Below are 24,212 nucleotides of genomic sequence, written 5' to 3'. Positions count from 1 at the left end.
TTTGACCCTTATAGAAATTGGGTGAATTTGGAAGAACAGATTTCATGTGTTTATTTTACAAATGGAAAAACATGGGTTTGAAAACTCTTTGAGTTTCTCTGGGGTAGGAGGGATTTGGGAGACCATTCAGTACAATCTCCATATTTCGCAGTTAAGGAAACTGAATACCAGAATTAAAAATCAGTGTTATTTTGTGGGTATTCATTGATTTGTGTGGGAGGGAGGGGAAGATCAGGCTAAATGATTTCCTGTGGGGGACAGAAGGGTTGTGTTGCTTTTATCCATCCTTTAGTATACACTTGATTAATGCCAACTCACCACATTAGATTAAATGGCATTTTAACAAACATTGATCAGAGGCACTAACGGTTCAAGGAGAAAACTAAGGCTTTAGGGAGCAAGTTGTGGAAGATACTCGGGGTCATGAGATCCTTCTTGGTAACCCTGAAAGCATTTAAAGTATTTCCTGCTCCTGGTTCAAGGGACACCTGGGAAAGCAGGGCCTGAGGGAATGGGTTATATTGTTAGTTTGCAATCAGTCTGGTATGGATGGGAATGAAACCTCGGCCCCTGCCACGATTCTGGGAGCCAAGTCACTCATGGGTCTGTGACATAGGCTCAGCATGATGGCTCCCTTGGATATAGCCTAGGTTGCAGATTTAGAACCTCAGGAATGGAAGGACCTTAAGAGCCTCATATCCAAGCCTGCTTATTTCAGTTTGATCCTAATTCAAGTTCTTTTAAGATATACCCCACAAATGGCCTTAAATTTATCCAGTGGGTCAGTACAATTAGTGATGGGGAAGTCCTTCCTAAGTCACCTTGTCTCTTTGAAGACTCACGTGCAGTACTGAGCTGAAATGTTCTTCTATAGCTTCAGCTTAATCAGCATATTTGTATTGTACCCCAAGTCAAAAATATTGCTTTATTGTTCTCTCTCCTGCATCTGCAGTTTCTTCTCTCTGCTGCCTTTTGAGCTACGACACGGTGCTGGGAGATGGGGATATGGAGACGAATTTAGACACAGTCCCTGCCCACAGGAGTTCTCAGTCTAGTGAGAGAGTTCGACACGTACACGGATAATTACAACAGTATGGTATGCTCTACAGTGGAGGTATGTACAAGATACTATGGGGTTCGGAAGAGAAATCATTTGATTGAGTATGGAGATGCCAGAGGCTGGAGGAACTGATGCTTCAGGGGATTCTTAAAAGAAGTAAAGCTTGACCAGGAAGAAAACAGGGAAGGACCTTTTAAGCAAAGGCATGGACATTGGAGATAGAATGATGAAATGGGGGGACTACGAGTAGTTCCTGAAATTGGGTTAGAAATGTAGGCTGATGATAGATCCTTATATAGTATTCCATGAAATGCGGATTCCATTTTGAGTGTTTCAGTAGGAGATGCATTTGATGGTCACTCTGGCAGTACTATAGAGTATGTTCTGGAAGATCTTTAAATCTGGACAGGGAGATTAGTGAGAAGGCTACTGTAGTAAGTAAGATGATAAATGATCTGAGGCCAGAAGGAGTGGGAGTGGAGAAGAGGACCTGACTTCTTAGAGGCTATACAAACACGGACCTAATAGAGGGGCCAGTTAAGGCTCTCAGACTTGGGCAAATGTGCATTCGCCTACCTCCATCCCTGGCCTTCATGAGAAATCCCCTCATGTTTTCTAGATGGGCATTGCTCCTGGTCTCTTTTGGACCAGGGCTTGACTGGACCGTGTTTTGCAGGTTTCTCTTGGGGTGCAGCTGTATAGGAAATGTTGATTCTCAGACATCTGAACAGCTGCAGACCTCTCATAGGATTACTTAGTTCCTGGTCCTTCTCATCAGTAGCTGCCCTCCCTCATGACCACATGTCGCCCAAAGTCAGAGCAGAGGCTCTCCTTATCTAAAACCCACTCGGGGAAGAGGTGGCCCTCGTTGTTACTGTCTCAGTTCTGTTTTGCTTAGGGACTTGACAGTGTTTATGGTTACACCTCCCAGTAAAACATGTTCAGTAATCAAAAATCTGTAGATGCAGTATTCATTTCCTCTTTCCTCAAAGCAAGAGGAACATGTCCTTTAGAAAATTCTCCACCTAGGGCTCAGAGTAGTGACCCTGGGGATTCAGAGAATGGATTTCTGTGACTAGAACGATTAACAGGAGATTATAGTTAAGTAAACCTTAGGTATTTTCAGTGGACCCTGTGTAAGTAGCCATCCTAGAGGGCACTAAGGGGAAGAAGGGGTGGGAGGGGAAGCTCCGAGTAGGACAGCAGAGCAGGACAGTAAGAGTTTGGGCCTTGGACTAAATAGCCTAGGCTCAGATCTGCTTTTAGATTCACCAGTGTGGTGTCAAGCATGGTTTTTCACCTCTCTGGGGCTTTCCTTTCACTTATGTAAAATAGGGGTAATAATCTTCTTTTGCAGTGGTTTGGGGGGTGGTAATAGCAATGATTTTTAAGGATTTAATGGGATTGTTCATGTAAATTGCTTAGAACGAGTCGGAAGTATGTCAAATGCTGTATCAACTATAGTTGCTGCTGATAATGATGTTGACTGTGATTAAAAGAAGAATTAAAAGAAGATAGTTAACTAGAGGTGCTTATATTTTGCATGGTCAATGAAACTCATGGGGTTCGAGGAAGAAAAGAAAATGAACCAACGTGAAGGTTTTCAATGGTATGCTAGTATGAAGTCAGTTCTCTGCCTTCTTTTTCTTCTCTGCCAAATGGCTTGGGAAACCAGATGAATTTTGTCCATGCCCTGATCACTAATCTATTGCCTTTGCTCTTATTTCCAAATAGAAACCCGTTGAAAAGTTGTGTTACACCTGAATAAAGCTTATCCTAAAAATGTAGAAAAATGCTTTGGAGTTGGTCAAAACTGGACTTGAAACCTGACTCAACTGTTTACTAGCTGTGTGATCTAAGGCATGTTACTTAACCTCATTGAACCTCAGTTGCTTCATCTAATATCATAATTAATTTGCAGGGTTTCTATGAGGACATTTGTCAAGTGTGTGTCATAAGCACTCTATCAATCATAGCTATTATTGTTAGTTCTTGGGATGCTCACCACGTGACAGAGACAACAGCAGGCCCTGGTGGCTGGGAGGACGGCATGGATCCAACCTCAACCTGGAGTTGTGCTCTTCTGAAGAAATCCTACTCGGATGGATATAATACAACCTGCTAAGTGTCCTAGCACTTATCAGGTTGTATTATCATTGTCCGGGTCTATGGCTCTCGTCTACCAGACTCTAAATTCCTTACAGGCAAGGACAGTGCCTTACTCATCTTTGTATTCGGTGCCTAATCCCGTGCACATTGTAGGCCTCATTAAATGTTTGTTGAATGAAAACCTGAATCATCAACAGACATTAATTGGGCGCCTGCTCTGTGATCTCCATGGGCTCAGCTTTTCCCCGCCAGTTGCCTACAACGTCCAAGCTGTCTTCAGTACGCTTTCTCCCGAAGCTTACTCCTATCTTCTGACCCTTTTGCTGAGGACTTTTCTGTGTAGTGCAAGCATAGCAAATATATTCACTTCATCTCAAGTACCATCTCCAGCCGATTGGGAGTACCTGCCTTGATTCTGTTTTATAAAAAGGATTCCGAAGCCAGCTCTCAGGGCAGTGTGAAAGAGCGTTAACGACTCATCAGTGATGTTTGCCGAGGGTGGGAGAAGGGGCCGTAACAGCACAAGGGCCACATCTGGGTCATATTTGGTACTATGTTTTCCGTGAACTGCTCTGTCTCTATGCCTGCATTTTAGTCTTGGCTACTTGCAGATGTTGCATGGCTGCCGCTGCCACCCCAGTTGCTGCTGGTTGCTCCTTGGGTAGGACCACAGTGATCACTGATCAGAAACTTCATCCTCACAGTCCAGGGTTTGCTCCTGTGGCTGGTATTCACAGTTTCCCCTTTCAGCTTTACCTCAGCTATCCCCTTACCTACTACACTGACAGGTAGGCCTCCCCTTTCCGTTCACCACCCAACAGGCTCACATTTCTTTTCTTATTTCCGAATGATTAATTGTTCTTGTTCCGTGAGAAGCCTTCTTTCTGTTAGAAGACGTGACAGCTAGAATACAAGTTAAACGATTCCATCAGGGCGCTTCAGTGAGTCATATAAGCTTCCCCTTTACCGTGGGAGAAAATTGGCAGACTTCGGGGCGGTAAGCACTGAGAAGGGAGGTGTTGTAGATGTGGGAGAGAAAGACGATAGCAGATGGAATCAGATCCTGGGAACCGATGTAGGCTGGGAGGGTGAAACCTCTGGCTCCAGAATGGGGGTGCAGGGATAGCCTTGGTTGAAAGGAGTTACCTCCTTGCGGGAACACAGGGATTCAGAGTTAGGAGGAGGAGCTGAGAAGGGGGTTGAAGATTTGTAATTGTCGAGGTGACTGATGGGGAGAGGAAGCCGACCAGGGACAGGATTACAGAGACAAACCAGAGTCTACGGAATATTCGGGCCAAAAGGCTGGAGTGGGGCCTTTTGGCATGTTAAAGTGGGGTACTATTATATTAAATGATACGTGAGATGTGATATGACTCAGTTAAAGCGAGAAACTAGCTTGAAACTCAGGGAATTGTAAAGTGGTCTTAGGCCACTGTCACAAGTAAATTTGATTGCCTGGGCCTGACCTTTATTGATTGAGGAGTGGACAGCTAGCAAGAGAAGGGTTATGCAGAAATGACTTTGAAAATCCAGACTCTCTGTGGAAGGCAGTGTAGGTCCAAAGTGAGCTCAAAGTCTGTGCCTAAAAAGAGGACTGGGCGTGATCAAGATGGATGTTGAGTAGTTGGAAACTTGGAATAATAGGACCTGTGGTCGGAGAGTGGATTTTGAAGCCTTGAGATTTCAAAACCGGAGCGGGCAAGATACTTGTGAAGCTGGGATGTCAGATGGTCCGTTACCTACATACTGAAGTGATCCAGGGTTACAGCGAAAGCTGGACTGGGAACGAGCACTGTGGGCCAGCTAGAATTAAGGCTTCAGTGCCTGAGGAATGGTTAGAGGTTGGCTCACGGCGGCTGTGCAGATGCAAAAGAGGAAAGGATGTAGTGGGTTAGTAGTAGGAGCCGCAGAAGAGTGGCAGGGAGTCTTCGAAGTTACAGAAACTATGATTTGCACATTGCACTGCGGTGTCGGTTTGCAGAACGCCCAGCAGAAACGATCCCCTCGTTTACTGAGCGCCTGGTCTGTCCCCGGCACCTTGCTCTGTGCTCTGCCATTTACCCCATCTGGGTCTGTCACATACCGGGTGTGAGAGAATGAGCAGCAGTCCCAAGCAAGGACAGCTAGGGGAGCTGCTGGCCCTCAGAACTGAGGGGATGCCATGGCCATCTCAGCAGACTGGGCAGCTTGAAGTGGCGTAAAAAAGTTTCCTTAGGATCAAAAAATTTCCCTTGACCTTGACCTAACTCTGTTACATGGTACAAGCTCGTGTTGGCTGTTCCATAATGTACTCTCGCTTCTGAGCCTCTGAGTTGAGGAGTATGGGCTGGTACTGTCCTTAAAAAAAAATTAAAAAAAATAAAACAGGCACAGCACTTTCAAAAACGCACATATTGATTGACTAGAACAAGACAGTCCAGTTACCTAATTGAGCTTTTAAGATAAAGGATAGACGAGAGAAGCTCGCATCGATGGGTGGTGAAAAACAAGACCACTTTGCAAAAGCCACTCTGAGGTCAGGATCCATCCAGTTTAGTGGACATATTGTAGATACCTGCTGTGCTGTTGGGAAGGACTGGAAATTGACGCAGAGAGATGTCCCTTGGGACCCGGAAGGTCAAGTTTAGGAGAAGAGAGTCTCTGTGAACCCTGCGACATTGCATGTAGTCATTTTTCTTTGGTTATAGTCTTCACATGATTCAGTATTTCACTAAAGGTTTAGAGCCACTGTGATAGAGTGACCAGGCCCTCAGACAGCCCATCCCCTCCTGTGGGGGCTGCTTTATATTTATTCCTCAGGAGAACCTGGTAGAAGACTTCGTGTGAGGGAGAAGAAAAGGCAAGAAGCAGAGAGTGACTCCAGCCTGTCGTCATCTCAGCTTCACAAGGCATGACTCAGCAGAGGGAGGGATCATCCTCTGGAGAGTCTCCAGACCCAGGTTGCTCCTTTCAGTTGCATGCTTAGACCTCTCAGCTACTTTTTCTGTTCAGAAATCATACTGTATGTGCATATGTGAACTGTCACTTCCCATAAAGAGTACTCCACATTCCCAGTTAAAAAAAAAAAAAAATCCCTCAAAGAAGGTATAAGGCTCGCTGTGTTAGGTTTCCAGTAGTCAAAAATTGCTGGATCCCCAATGCTGGAATATAGGCCACCAGAGAGGAGTTTGGGTTTCAGCAACAAAGGCTCCCAGCTTCATGGAAGGAAGGCAGTCAGCTGACTTGAAAGTAACCCCTATCCCTGCACTTCACATTATTCCTTCTTCCTTCAGCTCCTTGACTCAGATAAGACCACTGACAACAGCAAACCAAAGCCATACCTTCTCCTTCCACTGGCACTTCTCTGGCCTGCGTAGCTGCTGTTAGGAATCACTCTCTTTCATTAGCACTTCCTTCCTCCCATCTCTTAAGACCCAGAGAGTCATGAATGCTAGAGTTGGGGTCGAATTTGTCCTACTTGCCTCTGTGGTTGGGGAATACTAACGTTAATCAGCCCGATACCCACTTCCTCCTTATACCATGACAGTTCCTGGAGAAGCTGTAGCCAAGTCCAGCAACCCTGCGGACCCCAGCCCCAGGACTTACTCCTGAGGTCTCAGCTGATTACAAAATACTAGTAGGAGGGCTTGCCCCATCCCAGCCCCCCTTCTGAGTTAGCCATCAGAGATCAGGACTTGTCTTAGGGCATATGTTGCATAAGAACAGATTATCTCAGGGGTTAATAGTGAACAGTATCAGGAGTCCAGGTTACCTTTTATCTCTCTTGGGGATGGGCAGAATAGGGCAAGTGGAAAGTCTTGTGCCTTTAAAATATATTCCCAGTGATTCCTCAGGACACCCTGGGTCACACCATCTGGTAACTTATCCCGGGTCTTGCCTCTTCTTCAGAGTTTTTCTAGTGCACATCTTGCTCTCACTAATCACCTTTTATTCCCTGCCAGACCCTGGTGGGTTTCAGTGGGTGTGGTTTTGTTCTGTTTTTTTTCTTTTCCCTTCCTCAGGCCATCTGTAACAGTCATCATCTGGGAGGAGCCTTGTTGTGAATGAAGCCTCAGTGAGTGAGTGGAGTGACCTCTGAATATAGGAGGGAAGGAGGCCATGAAATCCTATAATGGAGTAACTAAAATTTGACATTTTAGTAGATACTGGACCTAGAAGCCTACATGAAGGAAGTTAAACAAACCTGAGAGATCTTGGATGTGTGTTGAGTGAAGACAGGAGTGAATTCCTTATTGCCCTTAGTAATGGAGGAAGAGAGGGGAGAAAAGTGAGGGTCCTTTATGTCCCTGGAGGAGGCCCTGAGGCTTGCTTCTTAAACCAGTGACTTTTAAGTTGCAGTGTACTACTTCTGTTGCTGTTTGAGAGTCGCTGTTCCAAGCCCTCTTCTCAGGTACAGCTGCCTTTGTAGAGATTCCTCTTGACCCCTATTGAGAAACAACCCAGAACGAGGTTTGCAGCTTAGAACTCTCTGGATCAGTGACAGTTTTAGAGGGGCCGAGGACAGAGAAGGTAGCACAAGTAGTACCAAATAGCTCAGTTTTTTATATATAGGATGGATGGGGTAGAGGCGGAGAGCACAGTGGTTCCAGGCAACTCCAAACACCTGGCAAGGTGTAAGGAAACAGTACACTGAAAGGTCAACCCTTAGACCTATTATTTGTCAATCCCCAGAGCATGATAGAATATCTAAAAGTTATAAAGATTCTTTTCTAGAAGAGATTTAGAAGAGGGGAACTCCAATTATGTAATATGAGCATTACAGCTTTTAAAAACATCTGTTCCCTACGTAGGTCATGGAGATTGATACTCGTATCAGCCTGTGGCTGACTAGGCCAGTATTAACTTCGAGGTTTCATGCTCTTGGAGAGATCCTGCCACTCTCTTGCTTTGACAGGTGTTCATCTGCAGTATGAGTCCAGTACTTGAAGGAACAAGAGGACAGCAGGCATCCAGGGGACAGCAGTGTAGTCTTCGAAGTGAAGATGGCAACAGAAAAGATCATGGAGTTGGCTGGATTGGGCTGGGCTTGTTTGTTGTTTCAGAATTTAAAAAATACTTTTTTTCTTGTTGATAAAAGTAACAGATGATCACTGTTGAAAAATCAAAGGTATAAATTAAAAAGTAAAGAACACCTATAATCTTATAACCCACAAAACAACTCAACATCTGAGTGTGTTTCCTTTTGCCCCTTTAAAAAAGAATGTCTGTAACACAGTTTTTTCAAGTTTTCATTTTAATTCCAGTTAGTAAACATAGTGTTCTGTTCATTTCAGGTGTACAATTTAAAAACAAAATTGACATCATATTGTATATGTTGTTCTCCCATCTTTTTTTCGTTTGAAAATAACATATTTCCATGTTACTAGCGTTCTTTGAAAACACAGTATTGTTACATAATATTTCATACGGATCTAACAAAATTTAGGTAGATGATTACATGCTGCTGGACATTTGCATATTACCAATTTTGCCTATAAAATGTAATAAACTTCATTGTACATTAATCGTTGTGTATATTTCTAATTATTTCTTTGCACTAAATTTCTAGAATGGGAATTACTGAGTTTGATGAGAGCATTATTAGGGTATCTGAAAAGTACTGTTGAATTGTCCTCAGTATAGTTGTAAAAATTACATTCCCATCAGTGGTGTATAAATGTTCATATTTCTCCACACATTCATCAGAATATGGCCTTTCTCTCTTTTTGTAAATGTCTGCTCATTTAATAGGTACAAATATACATCTGTTCTATTAGAGATTTGTATTTGTAATTTACATACAGTAAAAGTCAGTCGTGATTTATAGTTCTATGGTTTTTTAAAAAGATTTTATTTGAGAGTGCGCACACGCACGCATGGGGGGAGGGGCAGGGGGAGCAGCAGGCACAGGGAGAATCAGGCTCCCCACTGAGCAGGGAGCCCGATGTAGGCCTTGATCCCAGGCCCCTGAGATCATGACCTGAGCCGAAGGTAGACACTTAACCAACTGAGCCACCCAGGCCCCCTGTTCTATGGGTTTTGGACAAGTATAGTCATGTATACTACTTAGGTACCGTTAGAAAACAGTTTTATCACTAATAATTTCAATTGTTCTTTTTGTTGTAAACCACTTTCCCCATTCCCAATCCCTGAAAACTGCTGATTTGTTCTCCATCCCTATGGTTTTTCCCTTTCAAGAGGTCCTATGATTGGAATCACACAATATGTAGATATTTTGGTCTGGTTTCTTTCACTTGGTGAAATGCGCTTAAGAATCATCCATGTTGGGGGGTGGAGCAAGATGGCGGAGGAGTAAGAGACCTGAATTTCGTCTGGTCCCAGGAATTCAGCTAGATAGGGATCAAACCATTCTGAACACCTACAAACTCAACAGGAGATCGAAAAAAAGAACAGCAGGAACTGTCTGATCAGAAAGGCGGCCACTTTCTGGAAGGTAGGACGTGGGGAGAAGTGAATCCGAGGCGTTATTCAGGAAGATAGACGGCGGGACAGGGGGCCTCCATCAGCCACTACCGGCAAGTGCTAGAGCTGCAGGGCACAAAATCGGAACTTTTAAAAGTCGGCTCCGCTGAGGGATGTCGCTCCAGTGGCTAAGCGGGGGTGGAACCCTCGCTGGACAGTGTGGTCTCAGGACCCTCAGGGTCACAGAAAGACCTGGGGTGCCTGAGTGTGGCAGGGCTCCCAGGTATCGGAGCGGGGAAGTGGACTGCAGAGACAGAGCCGAGGCGCAGGCTGTCAGGTCGGGGTTGCCATAAACTGTGATCTGCGGCACAGTCGGGCCCCTGCTCTTCCAGCAGGGACCCAACAAGGGCCAGATCCGGGGAGACTCCCCTTCCTCCCCCGGGAGGAGTGGTGCGAGTGCGTACCACAGGAATCTGCTGAGTTTGGAGACGCCACACGGGGTCGGGTGCCAGAGATAGAAATGCTCGGTCACAGGCCGGGTGAGCACGGAGTGCGGCTGGAGACCGGAGAGAGGGGAGTGATTGACTGCTTTTCTCTGGGGGCTCACTGAGGATTGGGGCCCCGAGTTCTCAGCTCCTCTGGGGCGGAGCTTGGGAGGCTGCCATTTTCACTCTCATCCTCCAAAGCTGTACGCAAAGCTTGCAGGAAAGCTCTGGAGAGCAAACCTGAGCAGATTACTTAGCCCGGACCCCCAGACCCAGCAAGGTTGGGGCAATTCCGCATCCAGCAAAGACATTTGGGAACCACGGCAACAGGCCCCTCCCCCAGAAGATCAGCAAGAACAGCCACCCAAGGCCAAGTTTACCAATCAATAAGAACGGCAGAACTCCAGCACTAGGGGAATACAGCACATAGAATTCATGGCTTTTTTCCCCCCTAGTTCTTTAGTCTTTCAAAGTTCATTTTTTTAATTTTTTTGAATTTTTCATTTTCCCTTTTTCAACCATATTATCAATCCCCTTTTTTAAAAATCTTGTTTATTTTTCATTTTTAGAGTCATATTCTATCCCTTCATAGTAGTTAACCTTATTTTTGGTACATATACAAGTGTTCTCTCTTTAAAATTTTGGGATACAGTTTCTTCTAACAGACCAAAATATACCCTAAATCTCTAGTGTATGGCTTTGTTCTAGTCTCCTGCCTGTTCACATTCTTTCCCTTTTTTTTAAATTTTTCTTTCTTTTTTCAAACAACTTATCACCTCCTTTTATAAAATCTTTTATAATTTTCATCTTTACAGTCATATTCCATCCCTTCATCGTATTTACCCTTATTTTTGTACATATATAAGCTTTTCTTTCTTTAAAATTTTGGGAGGCAGTTTCTTCTAACAGACCAGAATACGCCAAAAATCTAGTGTGTGGCACTGATCTATTCACCAGCCTGATCATATCTGATCATATTCTTTTTTTTTTAAAATCTTTTTCTTTTTCTTTTCTTCTTTCCTTCCCTTTCTTTTCCCCTGGTTTTAGGTCTCTTCTGATTTGTTTAGTGTATATTTTTCTGGGGTCATTGTTACCCTGTTAGCATTTTGTTCTCTCATCCATCTGTTCTCCTCTGGACAAAATGACAAGATGGAAAAAAATCACCTCAAGAAAAAGAACAAGAGGCAGTACTGACTGCCAGGCACCTAATCAATACAGACATTAGTAAGATGTCGGAACTAGAGTTCAGAATGGTGATTATAAAGATACTAGCTGGGCTTGAAAAAAAACAAAGAAGATATTAGAGAAACACTTTCTAGAGAAATAAAGGAACTAAAATCTAACCAAGTTGAAATCAAAAAGGCTATTAGTGAGGTGCAATAAAAAATGGAGGCTCTAACTGCTAGGATAAATGAGGCAGAAGAGAGAATTAGTGATATAGATGACCAAATGATGGAAAATAAGGAAGCTGAGAAAAAGATAAACAACTACTGGATCACGAGGGCAGAATTTGAGAGATAAATGATACCATAAGATGAAACAACATTAGAATAATTGGGATCCCAGAAGAAGAAGAAAGAGAGGGGCAGAAGGTATATTGGAATAAATTATAGCAGGAAACTTCCCTAATTTGGGGAAGGAAACAGGTATCAAAATCCCGGAGGCAAAGAGAACCCCCTCAAAATTAATAAAAATAGGTCACCCCAACATCTAATAGTAAAACTAACGAGTCTCAGAGACAATGAGAAAATCCTGAAAGCAGCTCGGGACAAGAGATCTGTAACCTACAATGGTAGAAACATTAGATTGGCAACAGACCTATCCACAGAGACCTGGCAGGCCAGAAAGGACTGGCATGATATATTCAGAGCACTAAATTAGGAAAATATGCAGCCAAGAATGCTATATCCAGCTAGGCTGTCATTGAAAATAGGAGAGATAAAAAGCTTCCAGGACAAACAAAAACTAAAGGAATTTGCAAACACGAAACCAGCCCTACAAGAAATATTGAAAGGGGGTCCTCTAAGCAAAGAGAAAGCCTAAAAGTAACATAGACCAGAAAGGAACACAGACAATATACAGTAACAGTCACCTTACTGGCAATACAATGGCACTAAATTCATATCTTGCAATAGTTACCCTGAATGTAAATGGGCTAAATGCCCCAATCAAAACACAGAGTATCAGATTGGATAAGAAAACAAGACCCATAGATATGCTGTCTGCAAGAGACTCATTTTAGACCCAAAGACACCCCCAGATTGAAAGTGAGGGGGTGGAAAACCATTTACCATGCTAATGGACACCAAAAGAAAGCTGGGATGGCAATCTTTATATCAGACAAATCATATTTTAAACCAAAGACTATAATGAGAAATGAGGAAGGACACTATATCATACTTAAAGGGTCTATCCAACAAGAAGATTAACAATTGTAAATATCTATGCCCCTAACATGGGAGCAGCCAATTATATAAGGCAATTAACAACAAAAGCAAAGAAACACATCGACAACAATACAATAATAGTGGGGGACTTTAACACCCCCCTCGCTGAAATGGACAGATCTAAGCAAAAGATCAACAAGGAAATAAAGACTTTAAATGACACAGGGGACCAAATGGACTTCATAAATATATTCAGAACATTCCATCCCAAAGCAACAGAATACACATTCTTCTCTAATGCCCATGGAACATTCTCCAGAATAGATCACATCCTAGGTCAGAAATCAGGTCTCAACTGGTACCAAAAGATTGGGATCATTCCCTGAATATTTTTGGACCACAGTGCTTTGAAGCTAGAACTCAGTCACAAGAGGAAAGTTGGAAAGAACTCAAAGACATGGAGGTTAAAGAGTATCCTACTAAAGAATGAATGGGTCAACCAGGAAACAAATGAAAATGAAAACACAACTGTACAAAATCTTTGGGATGCAGCAAAGGCAGTCCTAAGAGGAAAGTACATAGCAATATAAGCCTTTCTCAAGGAACAAGAAAGGTCTCAAATACACAACCTAACCCTACACCTAAAGGAGCTGGAGAAAGAAGAGCAAATAAAGCCTAAACCCAGCAGGAGAAGAGAAATAATAAAGATCAGAGCAGAAATCAATGAAATAGAAACCAAAAGAACAGTAGAACAGATCAACGAAACTAGGAGCTGGTTCTCTGAAAGAAGTAATAAGATTGATAAACCCCTGGCCAGACTTATCAAAAAGAAAAGAGAAATGACCCAAATAAATAAAATCATGAGTGAAAGAGGAGAGAAATACAAACAACTATAAGAACATATTATGAGCAACTATATGCCAGCGAATTAGATAATCTGGAAGAAATGGATACATTCCTAGAGATGTATCAACTACCAAAACTGAACCAGGAAGAAATAGAAAAGCTGAACAGACCTATAACCACTAAGGAAATTGAAGCAGTCATCAAAAATCTCCCAACAAACAAGAGCCCAGGGCCAGATGGCTTTCCAGGGGAATTCTACCAAACATTTAAAGAAGAATTAATACCTATTCTTCTGAGACTCTTCCAAAAAATAGAAATGGAAGGAAAACTTCCAAACTCATTTTATGAGGCCAGCATTACCTTGATCCCAAAACTAAAGACCCCCCATCAAAAAGAATTACAGTCCAATATCCCTGATGAACATGGATGCAAAAATTCTCACCAAAATACTAGCCAATAGGCTCCAACAGTACATTAAAAGGATTACTCACCACGACAACATGGGATTTATTCCTGGGCTGCAAGTTTGGTTCAACATCCACAAATCAATCAATGTGATACAATACATTAATAAAAGAAAGAACAAGAATCATATGATCCTCTCAATAGATGCAGAAAAAACATTTGACAAAGTACAGCATCCTTTCTTGATTAAAACTCTTCACAGTGTAAGGATAGAGGGTACATACCTCAATATCATAAAAGCCATCTATGAAAAACCCACAGCAAATATCATTTTCAATGGGGAAAAACTAAAAGCTTGTCCCCTAAGGTCAGGAACATGGCAGGGATGTCCACCATCACCACTGCTATTCAACATAGTACTAGAAGTCCTAGCCTCAGCAATCAGACAACAAAAAGAAATAGAAGGCATCCGAATCGGCAATTCTAGAAGTGAAACTCTCACTTTTTGTAGATAATATGATACTTTATGTGGAAAACCCAAAGACTCCATCCAAAAACTGCTAGAACTATTATAGGAATTCAGTAAAGTGGCAGGATATAAAATCAATGCACAGAAATCAGTGGCATTTCTATACACCAACAACAAGACAGAAGAAAGAGAAATTAAGGAGTCGATCCCATTTACAATTGCACCCAAACCATAAGATACCTAGGAATAAATCTAACCAAAGAAGCAAAGAGTCTGTATTCAGAAAACTATAAAATACTCATGAAAGAAATTGAGGAAGACACAAAGAAATGGAAAAACGTTCCATGCTCATGGATTGGAAGAACAAATATTGTGAAGATGTCAATGCTACCTTGAGCAATGTACACATTTAATGCAATCCCTACCAAAATACCATCCACTTTTTTCAAAGAAATGGAACAAATAATCCTAAAATTTGTATGGAACCAGAAAAGACCCCTAATAGCCAGAGGAATGTTGAAAAAGAAAAGCAAAGCTGGCGGCATCACAATTCCGGACTTCCAGCTCTATTACAAAGCTGTCATCATCAAGACAGTATGGTACTGGCACAAAAACAGACACTTAGATCAATGGAACAGAATCGAGAGCCCAGAAATGGACCCTCAACTCTATGGTCAACTAATCTTCAACAAAGCAGGAAAGAATGTCCAATGGCAAAAAGACAGTCTCTTCAACAAATGGTGTTGGGAAAATTGGACAGCCACATGCAGAAGAATGAAACTGGACCATTTCCTTACACCACACACAAAAATAGACTCACAGCGGTTGAAAAACCTCAGTGTGAGACAGGAGTCCATCAAAATCCTAAAGGAGAACACAGGCAGGAACCTCTTCGACCTCAGCCACAGCAACTTCTTCCTAGAAACATTGCCAAAGGCAAGGGAAGCAAGGGCAAAAATGAACTATTGGGACTTCATCAGAATAAAAAGCTTTTGCACAGCAAATAAACAGTCAACAAAACCAAAAGACAACTGACAGAATGGGAGAAGATATTTGCAAATGACATATCAGATAAAGGGCTAGTATCCAAAATCTATAAAGAATTTATCAAACTCAACACCCAAAGAACAAATGATCCAATCAAGAAATGGGCAGAAGGCATGAACAGACATTTTTCCAAAGAAGGCATCCAAATGGCCAACAGACACATGAAAAAGTGCTCAACATCGCTCAGCATTAGGGAAATCCAAATCAAAACCTCAGTGAGATACCACCTCACACCAGTCAGAATGGCTAAAATTAACAAGTCAGGAAATGACAGATGTTGGCGGTGATGCGGAGAAAGGGGAACCCTCCTACACTGTTGGTAAGAATGCAAGCTGGTGCAGCCACTCTGGAAAACAGTATGGAGGTTCCTCAAAAAGTTGAAAATAGAGCTACCATATGACCCAGCAATTGTACTACTGGATATTTACCCCAAAGATACAAATGTAGGGATCCGAAGGGGTACATGCACCCTGATGTTTACAGCAGCAATGTCCACAATAGCCAAACTATGGAAAGAGCCAAGATGTCCATCGGCAGATGAATGGATAAAGAAGACATGGTATGTATATATGATGGAATATTATGCAGCCATCAAAAGGAATGAGATCTTGCCATTTGCAACGACATAGATGGAACTGGAAGATATTATGCGGAGCGAAATAAGTCAATCAGAGAAAGACATGTATCATATGATCTCACTGATATGAGGAATTCTTAATCTCAGGAAACAAACTGAGGGTTGCTGTAGTGGTGTGGGGTGGGAGGGATGGGGTGGCTGGGTGATAGACATTGGGGAGGGTATGTGCTATGGTGAGTGCTCTGAATTGTGTAAGACTGTTGAATCACAGACCTGTACCTCTGAAACAAGTAATACATTATATGTTTAAAAAAAAGAAGAAGACAGCAGGAAGGGAAAAATGAAGGGGGGGAAATCGGAGGGGGAGACGAACCATGAGAGACAATGGACTCTGAGAAACAAATTGAGGATTCTAGAAGGGAAGGGGGTGGGGGCATGTGTTAGCCTGGTGATGGGTATTAAAGAGGGCATGTATTGAATGGAGCACTGGGTGTTATACACAAACAATGAATCATGGAACACTACATCAAAAACTAATGATGTAATGTATGGTGATTAATATAACATAATAAAAAAAAAAGGAGACCACTATGTGAGGCCATGATCATCTTTGCAGTGAGAGTGACATTTCTCTTTCACCTCAGTGGGATCCTGTTCTGAGAGATATATGTACAAGGTTCTCTGAGCTAATGAAAAATGATTTCTCCAGCCTTAAAAAAAAAAAAAGGTTCATCCATGTTATGAGAATCATTGGTTTATCCCTTTTTATTGTTGTACTTCATTTTAGGACTGTGCCACAGTATTTCATACATTCACTAATTGATGGGCGTGTGAGATGTTTCCAGTTTGGGCAATTATGAATAAAGCTGCTATAAACTTTCAGTACTGGTTTTGTGTGAACATAAATGTTCATTTCTATAGGGTAAATGCCTAGGAGTGGGAATGAGCACCAGGCTTTTCCAAACTTCCTGTGTCATTTTGCATTTCCACCACAAATACATGAGTTCCAGTTGCTCCACATCTTCCCCGGAATTTGGAAATATATATTTTTTAAAGGTGATGGGTATTAAAGAGGGCACATATTGAATGGAGCACTGGGTGTTATATGCAAAGAATGAATCATGGAACACTACATCAAAAACTAATGATGTAATGTATGGTGATTAACAAAAATAAAAATAAAAATTATTTAATTAAAAAATAAATTTGTAGTCATTCTACTAGGTATATAGTGTTATCTCACTGTAGATTTAACTTGCAGTTCCCTAATGGCATATGAGTTTCAGCATCTTTTCATATGCTTATTTGGCATCTGAATATCTTTTTTTTTAAAGATTTTATTTATTTATTTGACAGAGAGATAGTGAGAGCAGGAACACAAGCAGCGGGAGTGGGAGAGGGAGAGCAGGCTTCCCGCCAAGGAAGGAGCCCAATGTGGGACTCGATCCCAGGACGCTGGGATCATGACCTGAGCTGAAGGCAGGCGCTTAACGACTGAGCCACCCAGGCGCCTGCATCTGAATATCTTCTTATCTTTTGCCTCCCGTTTTTCTTGGGTTGTTCCTTACTATTCCATGTTTAGGTTTCCTTATGTATTTTTTTTTTTTTTTAAGATCTACCTCTTTATTTTGGAGAGAGAGTCGGAGGGAGAGGGAGAGAGAAACCCAAGCAGAATCCGCACTGCGTGCAGAGCCCAATGCAGGGCTCAGTGCCATGCCCCCAAGATCATGACCCAAGCCGAAACCAAGAGTTGAATTCAAGCCCAACCTACTGTGCCACGCAGGCACCCCTATTCTTTAGGTTTTTTAATTCCATTTAACACAGTATTATATCAGTTTCAGGTGTACAATATAGTGATTCAACACTTCCATACAACACCCCGTGCTCATCACAAGTGCCCTCCTTAATCCCCATCACCTGTTTCACTCATCCCCCAACCCCCCTCCCCTCTGGTAACCATCAGATTGTTCTCTGTAATTGAGTCTGTTTCTTGCTTTGTCTCTCTCTCAATTTTTGTCCCCTTTGTTTGTTTTGTTTCTTAAATTCCACATGTGAGTGCAATCCTCATATATTCTTGATACAAGTCCTTTGCCAGGTGTGTTATTTGGAAATGGGTTTTCTGAGTCTGTGGCTTGTCTTTCCACTAACAATACTTTGCTCAGAGCAAAAGTGTTTAATTTAATGAAGTCTACCTTGTCAAATATATGACAATGTAAGTTGGGATGGGTATAAATGGAGTTGAAGTGTAAGTGTTCTAAGCCACTTAAATGATCCAGGAGGTGTTTAATCATAACAAATATTTATTGTAAAACTATGACTCTAAAGGTAGATCTAAAAGATCTATCATGACCCTTACACTGTGTAATCTCCTTCCCTTAAAAGTGGGCAGGATCTGTGTCTTGCTTCTAACCAACAGGGTATGGCAAAGTTGATGGGATGTTACTTCCATGAAAATGTTATGTAATATTGCATATACATTTAGAAATACCCTCAAAATATACAAAGCATTAATAGAAGTCCATGGAGAAATTGCAGATCCACAAAGTGAGTGAAATAATTCAACACCTTTTCAATTATTGAGAAATCACATATACAAATCAACAGTATACAGAAGATTTAAACAACCCAATCCATAAGCCTCACCAAATGGAAATGGAAACATATGCACTTCTGCTTTCAAGAGTTACAGAAATAATTCATCTGAGGCACATTTGCAATAGTCACAAGAAATGATTCTGCATTAGATCAGAAAGATTACTTCATAATTTAAAGAACTGGCATTATAGGATTCATGGCTGTCTTACCACACTGATAAAGGTAAATAAGACATCTACACATATTTCATAATTTAAAGCACATTTCTAAATACGGTACTTGTCTTTCTCTGATGGGCTTATTTCACTTAGCATTATTTGTACTCTAGCTCCATCCATGTTGCAAATGTCAAGATTTCATTCTTCTTCATGGCTGAACAATATTCCATTGCATATTTATGCCACATTTTCTTTATCTATTCATCTCTGGATGGGCACTTGGGTTGCTTCCATAGCTTGGCTATTGTAAATGCAATAAATGGGTGCACATACCCTTTTGAATTAGTGTTTTCATTTTCTTTGGGTAAATATCCAGTAGTGGAGGGGAGTGCCTGGGTGGCTCAGTCAGTTAAGCATCTGCCTTCAGCTCAGGTCATGATCTCAGGCTCCTGGGATAGAGCAGCACATCAGGCTCCCTGTTCAGTTGGGAGTCAGCTTCTCCCTCTCCCTCTGCCTATCTCCCCAGCTTGTCTGTGTGCTCACTCTTTTTCTCTCTGAAATAAATAAATAAAATCTTTAAAAACTATATCCAGTAGTGGAATTACTGGATCATGTGGTAATTCTATTTTTAATTTTTTGAGGAACACCCATACTGTTTTCCACAAAGGCTGCACCAGCTTGTTTTCCCATCAACAGCACATGAGGGTTCCTTCTATGGATCAAATAAATCATGAGGGACATCTTAAAATTTAACGATAATGAAAATACATTAAAAACCTATGAGACATGGTGAAAGCATGTTTCAAGGGAAATTTATAGCCTTAAATACTTAGAAAAGAAAAGGGGGTGAAAATTAATGAGCTTAGTATCCAGGCTAAGAATATAGTAAGAACAACAGGAAAAAGGAAAAGGAGGTATTAAAGGTAAAAGCATCAGTTCATGAAATAGAAAACAAAGACACGTTAAAGAAGATCAATAAAACCTAACATTGGAAAAATAAGTAAAATAAAACCCCACAATTGTTTCTTTTACAAAACTAATAAGGGGTATCTGGTGGCTCAGTCGGTTAAGCATCTGACTCTTGGTTTTGGCTCTGGTCATGATCTCAGGGTCATGAGATCAAGCCCCGTGTTGGGCTCTGTGCTCAGTGCAGAGTCTGCCTGAGATTCTCTCCCTCTCCCCTGCTCTCACTCACTCTCTCAAATAAATAAATTATTTTAAAAAATAATAAAATAGACAAATGTTTGGCTGATTCATTAATATAAGGTACATAGTAATAATATGAAAAAAGAGGGAACATAAAAACACAAAGATTAGGGAACAGTATTAATAATTCATGCTAGTATTATTGTAAATTTAGAGGAAATAAATTCTTACAAAAATGTAATGACAAAACTGACAATAAAAAATAGCTTGTATAGTCACATAAAACATTAAGATAATTTAAGTAGTTATTCAAATCTTCCTCAATACCAAACTATACGCTTTCTATCAGAAACATAATTTAAATAAAAATGCATGGGTAAGTTATATTATGCAAACACTATTCAAAGGAAAGTTGGAATGGCTATATTAAATCAAAAAGTAGATTTCAGAAGGAGAATATTCTCAGGATAAAGAGGGGGCATTACACAGTGATAAGGAGGGCAATTTACCAAGAAAACATAACAATACCTGAAGCAAAAACTGACAGACTGCAAGGAGACACAGACAAATCCACAATTGTATTTGGAGATTTCAATACTTTGAAGAATTAACAGAAGAATTAGCTAGAAAGTTAATAAGAATAAATCTAAACAACACTAGAATCAACTTATAATAACTGACATTTGTAGAACACTATACCCATTAAAAGTAGAATTCACATGGAATGTTCACCATGATAAACTATATCCTAATTCATAAACTAACAGACTGGCTTCTTTCACTTAATATAAATTTAAATGTCCTCCATGTCTCTTCAGGGCTTAATATCTCATTTCTTTTTATCCCTAGATAACATTCCATTTTATGGATGAATCCCAGTTTAACCATTCACCTATTATGGGACATCTTGGTTGCTTTCAATTTGGGGCCACTATTAATAAAGCTAGTATATTCATGTGTACATTTTTGTGTGTAAGCATAAGTTTTCATTCATTTGGATAAATACCTAGAAGGGCAATTGCTGTATGACATGGTTAAGTCTATGTTTAGCTTTATGAGAAACTGCCAAACCTTCTTCCAAAGTGACTCTACCATTTTACATTCCCCCCAGAATGAGTTCCTCTTGCTCCAAATCCTTGACAATATCTGGTATTGCCGGTATTTAGGATTTTAGCCATAGAATGATATGTAATGATATCTCACTGTTGTTTTAATTTGCAATTCCCTAATGACATGATGGTGAGCATTTTCTCATACACTTATTTTCCATATGTATATTTTCTATGGTAAGATGTCTGTTCAGATTTTTTCCCATTTTAAAATCAGGTTCATTTTCTTACTGTTGAGATTTAAGAGTTCTTCATACATTTTGGATAACAGTCCTTTATCTGGTATATCTTTTGAAGATATTTTCTCCCAGTCTGTGGCTTATCTGCTCATTCTCTTGACAGTGCCTTTTGTAGGGCAGAAATTTTTAATTTTAAAAAAGTCCACTTTATCTCTTCTTTCTTTGATGGATTATGCCTTTGGCATTGTATCTTAAAAAGCCACTGTCAAACCAAGGTTATATAGATTTTCTTCTATCTTATAGAATTTTTATAGTTTTGCATTTTACATATAGGTCTATGATGCATTTTAGGTAAATTTTTGTGGAGCATATAAGGTCTGTGTATAGCTCCCAATCTCACCTGGCTGCCAGAATTTCTTCTGCCCTCCAATTCCAAGTTGTAAAGATCAAATTCCTGGTGAGTACAGCCAAGGGTCTGAGGGCTCTTTTCCTTCAACCAGTTCCTATTGATAGGATGGAGATTTTACTCCAGGCATGGCAGGACTAGAACCCTGGAACCCTAACTTCTCATCCTTGCTCCAGCTTTTTCATGGGGCAGAGGGTCCACGCAGGGAGAGAAAAAGCCAAGAGACTACCACTTCACCCAGTACCCATAGTAGTTTTTCAGAGGGTTTTCCAGGGGCAGAGACAGTCCATAAGAAAAGTGAGCTCCAAGCTATACCCAAGGCAAATGACTATTTGAGAATGTAGGAAGTTCAAATCTAAGGGGCACTCTTGAAACAATTAGTTTTGGGATGCCTGGGTGGCTCAGTTGGTTAAGCGTCTGCCTTCTCAGGTCATGATCCCAGGATCCTGGGATCGAGTCCCAAGTTGGGCTCCCTGCTTAGTGGGGAGTCTGCTTCTACCTCCGCCTGCCACTCCTCCTGCTTGTGCTCTCTCGCTTGCTCACTCTCTTTCTGACAAACAAATAAATAAAATCTTTTTAAAAAAAATAGTTTCTCCCCTTTAAGAGCAAGACGTTATACCATAAGCTGGCTACTTTGCCGGAGAAACCAGGGAAAGATACAGCTAAAAAGAACTTTCCTGAGAGTGGAATAAACTACAAAGATTGGCTTCACACTATACCTTTGTGAATTTAATTAAATCAGACTGCTAAGCAATTTATGCTTCAGAGCACTGTTGAAAACATAACAGTCAGTTGGTAATTAGTGGAGCCTAATAGGTGAAGTATAATAAAGCAGACAGCTGAGAAGAGAGGTCAGAAAAAGAGTCAAAAAGCACTGCTACACTCTCTGTGATCCCAAGATGACTACGCACATGCTCAAGTCTTCACCCTGTGAAGAACAATACAAGTGCTTCACACCACAAAGAAATAGACTTCACTAAAACAGCTGAGCCATAAAACAACAACAACCAAGTAAACAAGAATAAAAATGATTCTTGGAGAGGGTTAGAAGTTAGGATCCAGTATTCAACATATTACCTAAGATGTCTAGTTTTCACAAAAAATAAGGAGATATTCGCTTTCTACCCGTGGATGCCGCCGAGTAAGCATCGTTAAAGTCTCCCCTCCCACCACTGTCATGTCTAAGTCAGAGTCTCCCAAAGAGCCTGAACAGCTGCGGAAGCTCTTCATCAGAGGTTTGAGCTTTGAAACAACCGATGAGAGTCTGAGGAGCCATTTTGAGCAATGGGGAACGCTTACAGACTGTGTGGTAATGAGAGATGCAAACACCAAGCGCTCCAGAGGCTTTGGGTTTGTCACGTATGCTACTGTGGAGGAGGTGGATGCAGCCATGAATACAAGGCCACACAAGGTGGATGGAAGGAGTTGTGGAACCAAAGAGAGCTGTCTCAAGAGAAGATTCTCAAGGACCTGGTGCCCACTTAACTGTGAAAAAGATAAAAATCTTTTTGGTGACATTGGTTGGTGACATTAAAGAAGACACTGACGAATATCATCTAGGAGATTATTTTGGACAGTATGGGAAAATTGAAGTGATCGAGATCATGACTGACTGAGGCAGTGGCAAAAAGAGAGATTTTGCTTTTGTAACATTTGATGACCATGACTCTGTAGACAAGATTGTCATTCAAAAATACCATACTGTGAATGGCCACAACTGTGAAGTAAGGAAAGCCCTATCTAAGCAAGAGATGGCTAGTGCTTCATCTAGCCAAAGAGGTCAAAGTGGTTCTGGAAGCTTTGGTGGTGGTCGTGGAGGTGGTTTTGGTGGGAATGACAACTTTGGTCGTGGAGGGAACTTCAGTGGTCGAGGTGGCTTTGGTGGCAGTCGAGGTGGTGGTGGATATGGTGGCAGTGGGGATGGCTATAACAGATTTGGTAATGATGGAAGCAACTCTGGAGGTGGCAGAAGCTATAATGATTTTGGCAATTACAACAATCAATCCTCAAATTTTGGACCCATGAAAGGAGGAAATTTTGGAGGCAGAAGCTCTGGCCCCTATGGTGGTGGAGGCCAATACTTTGCCAAACCACAAAACCAAGGTGGCTATGGTGGTTCCAGCAGCAGCAGTAGCTATGGCAGTGGCAGAAGGTTTTAATTACTGCCAGGAAACAAAGCTTAGCAGGAGAAGAGAGCCAGAGAAGTGTCAGGGAAGCTACAGGTTACAAGAGATTTGTGAACTCAGCCAAGCACAGTGGTGGCAGGGTCTAGCTGCTACAAAGAAGACATGTTTTAGATGATACTCATGTGTATGGGCAAAAAACTCGAGGACTGTATTTGTGACTAATTGTATAACAGGTTATTTTAGTTTCTGTTCTGTGGAAAGTGTAAAGCATTCCAACAAAGGGTTTTAATGTAGATTTTTTTTTTTGCACCCATGCTATTGATTGCTAAATGTAATAGTCTGATCATGATGCTGAATGAATGTGTCTTTTTTAAAAAAAATGAGATACTCAAGGAAATAAGAACATCTAACTCATAAACCGGGGGGGGGGGGGAGGGGGGAGAGAGAAGTAGGTAAGAAAAACTGCCTGTGAAAGAAAGCAGATGACATATTTAAGAGACAAAGACTTAAAAGTAACCATTAGTTCAAAGAAATTCACTTCAAAGAACTAAAGGAAACTATGCCTAAAGAAATAAAGGAAAGAGAGAATATTATGAAAAACTATATACCAACAAATTGGAAACCTAGAAGAAATGGATAAATTCCTAGAAACATATAAACTACCAAAACTGAAGCAGGAAGAAATAGAAAATCTGAATAGACTGAT

The 24,212-nt window shown here is 41.2% G+C and overlaps 1 long non-coding RNA gene across 3 annotated transcripts in view; it reads left to right on the top strand.

Moving 5' to 3' along the window:
• Window positions 1-8,673, top strand: part of LOC112833870 (uncharacterized) — a 61,172-nt gene extending 52,499 nt beyond the window's left edge. Inside the window, exons 6-7 of one of the 3 annotated variants that reach the window (XR_012374792.1) lie at window positions 953-1,114; window positions 2,795-8,673. This is a non-coding gene — a long non-coding RNA (uncharacterized lncRNA). Of the gene's footprint in view, window positions 1-952 lie in introns of all 3 variants that reach the window. The other 2 variants (XR_012374793.1, XR_012374794.1) reach the window with 2 other exon arrangements.
• The last annotated feature ends 15,539 nt before the right edge of the window (window positions 8,674-24,212 follow it).

The sequence above is a fragment of the Callorhinus ursinus genome, unplaced genomic scaffold (genome assembly GCF_003265705.2).
Source record: "Callorhinus ursinus isolate GAN/ISIS: 27379988/994484 unplaced genomic scaffold, GSC_fseal_2.0 scaffold40, whole genome shotgun sequence".
Classification (NCBI taxonomy): domain Eukaryota; kingdom Metazoa; phylum Chordata; class Mammalia; order Carnivora; family Otariidae; genus Callorhinus; species Callorhinus ursinus.
Note: the sequence above shows the minus strand (reverse complement) of the source record. Positions and strands in the feature narration are given on the sequence as shown.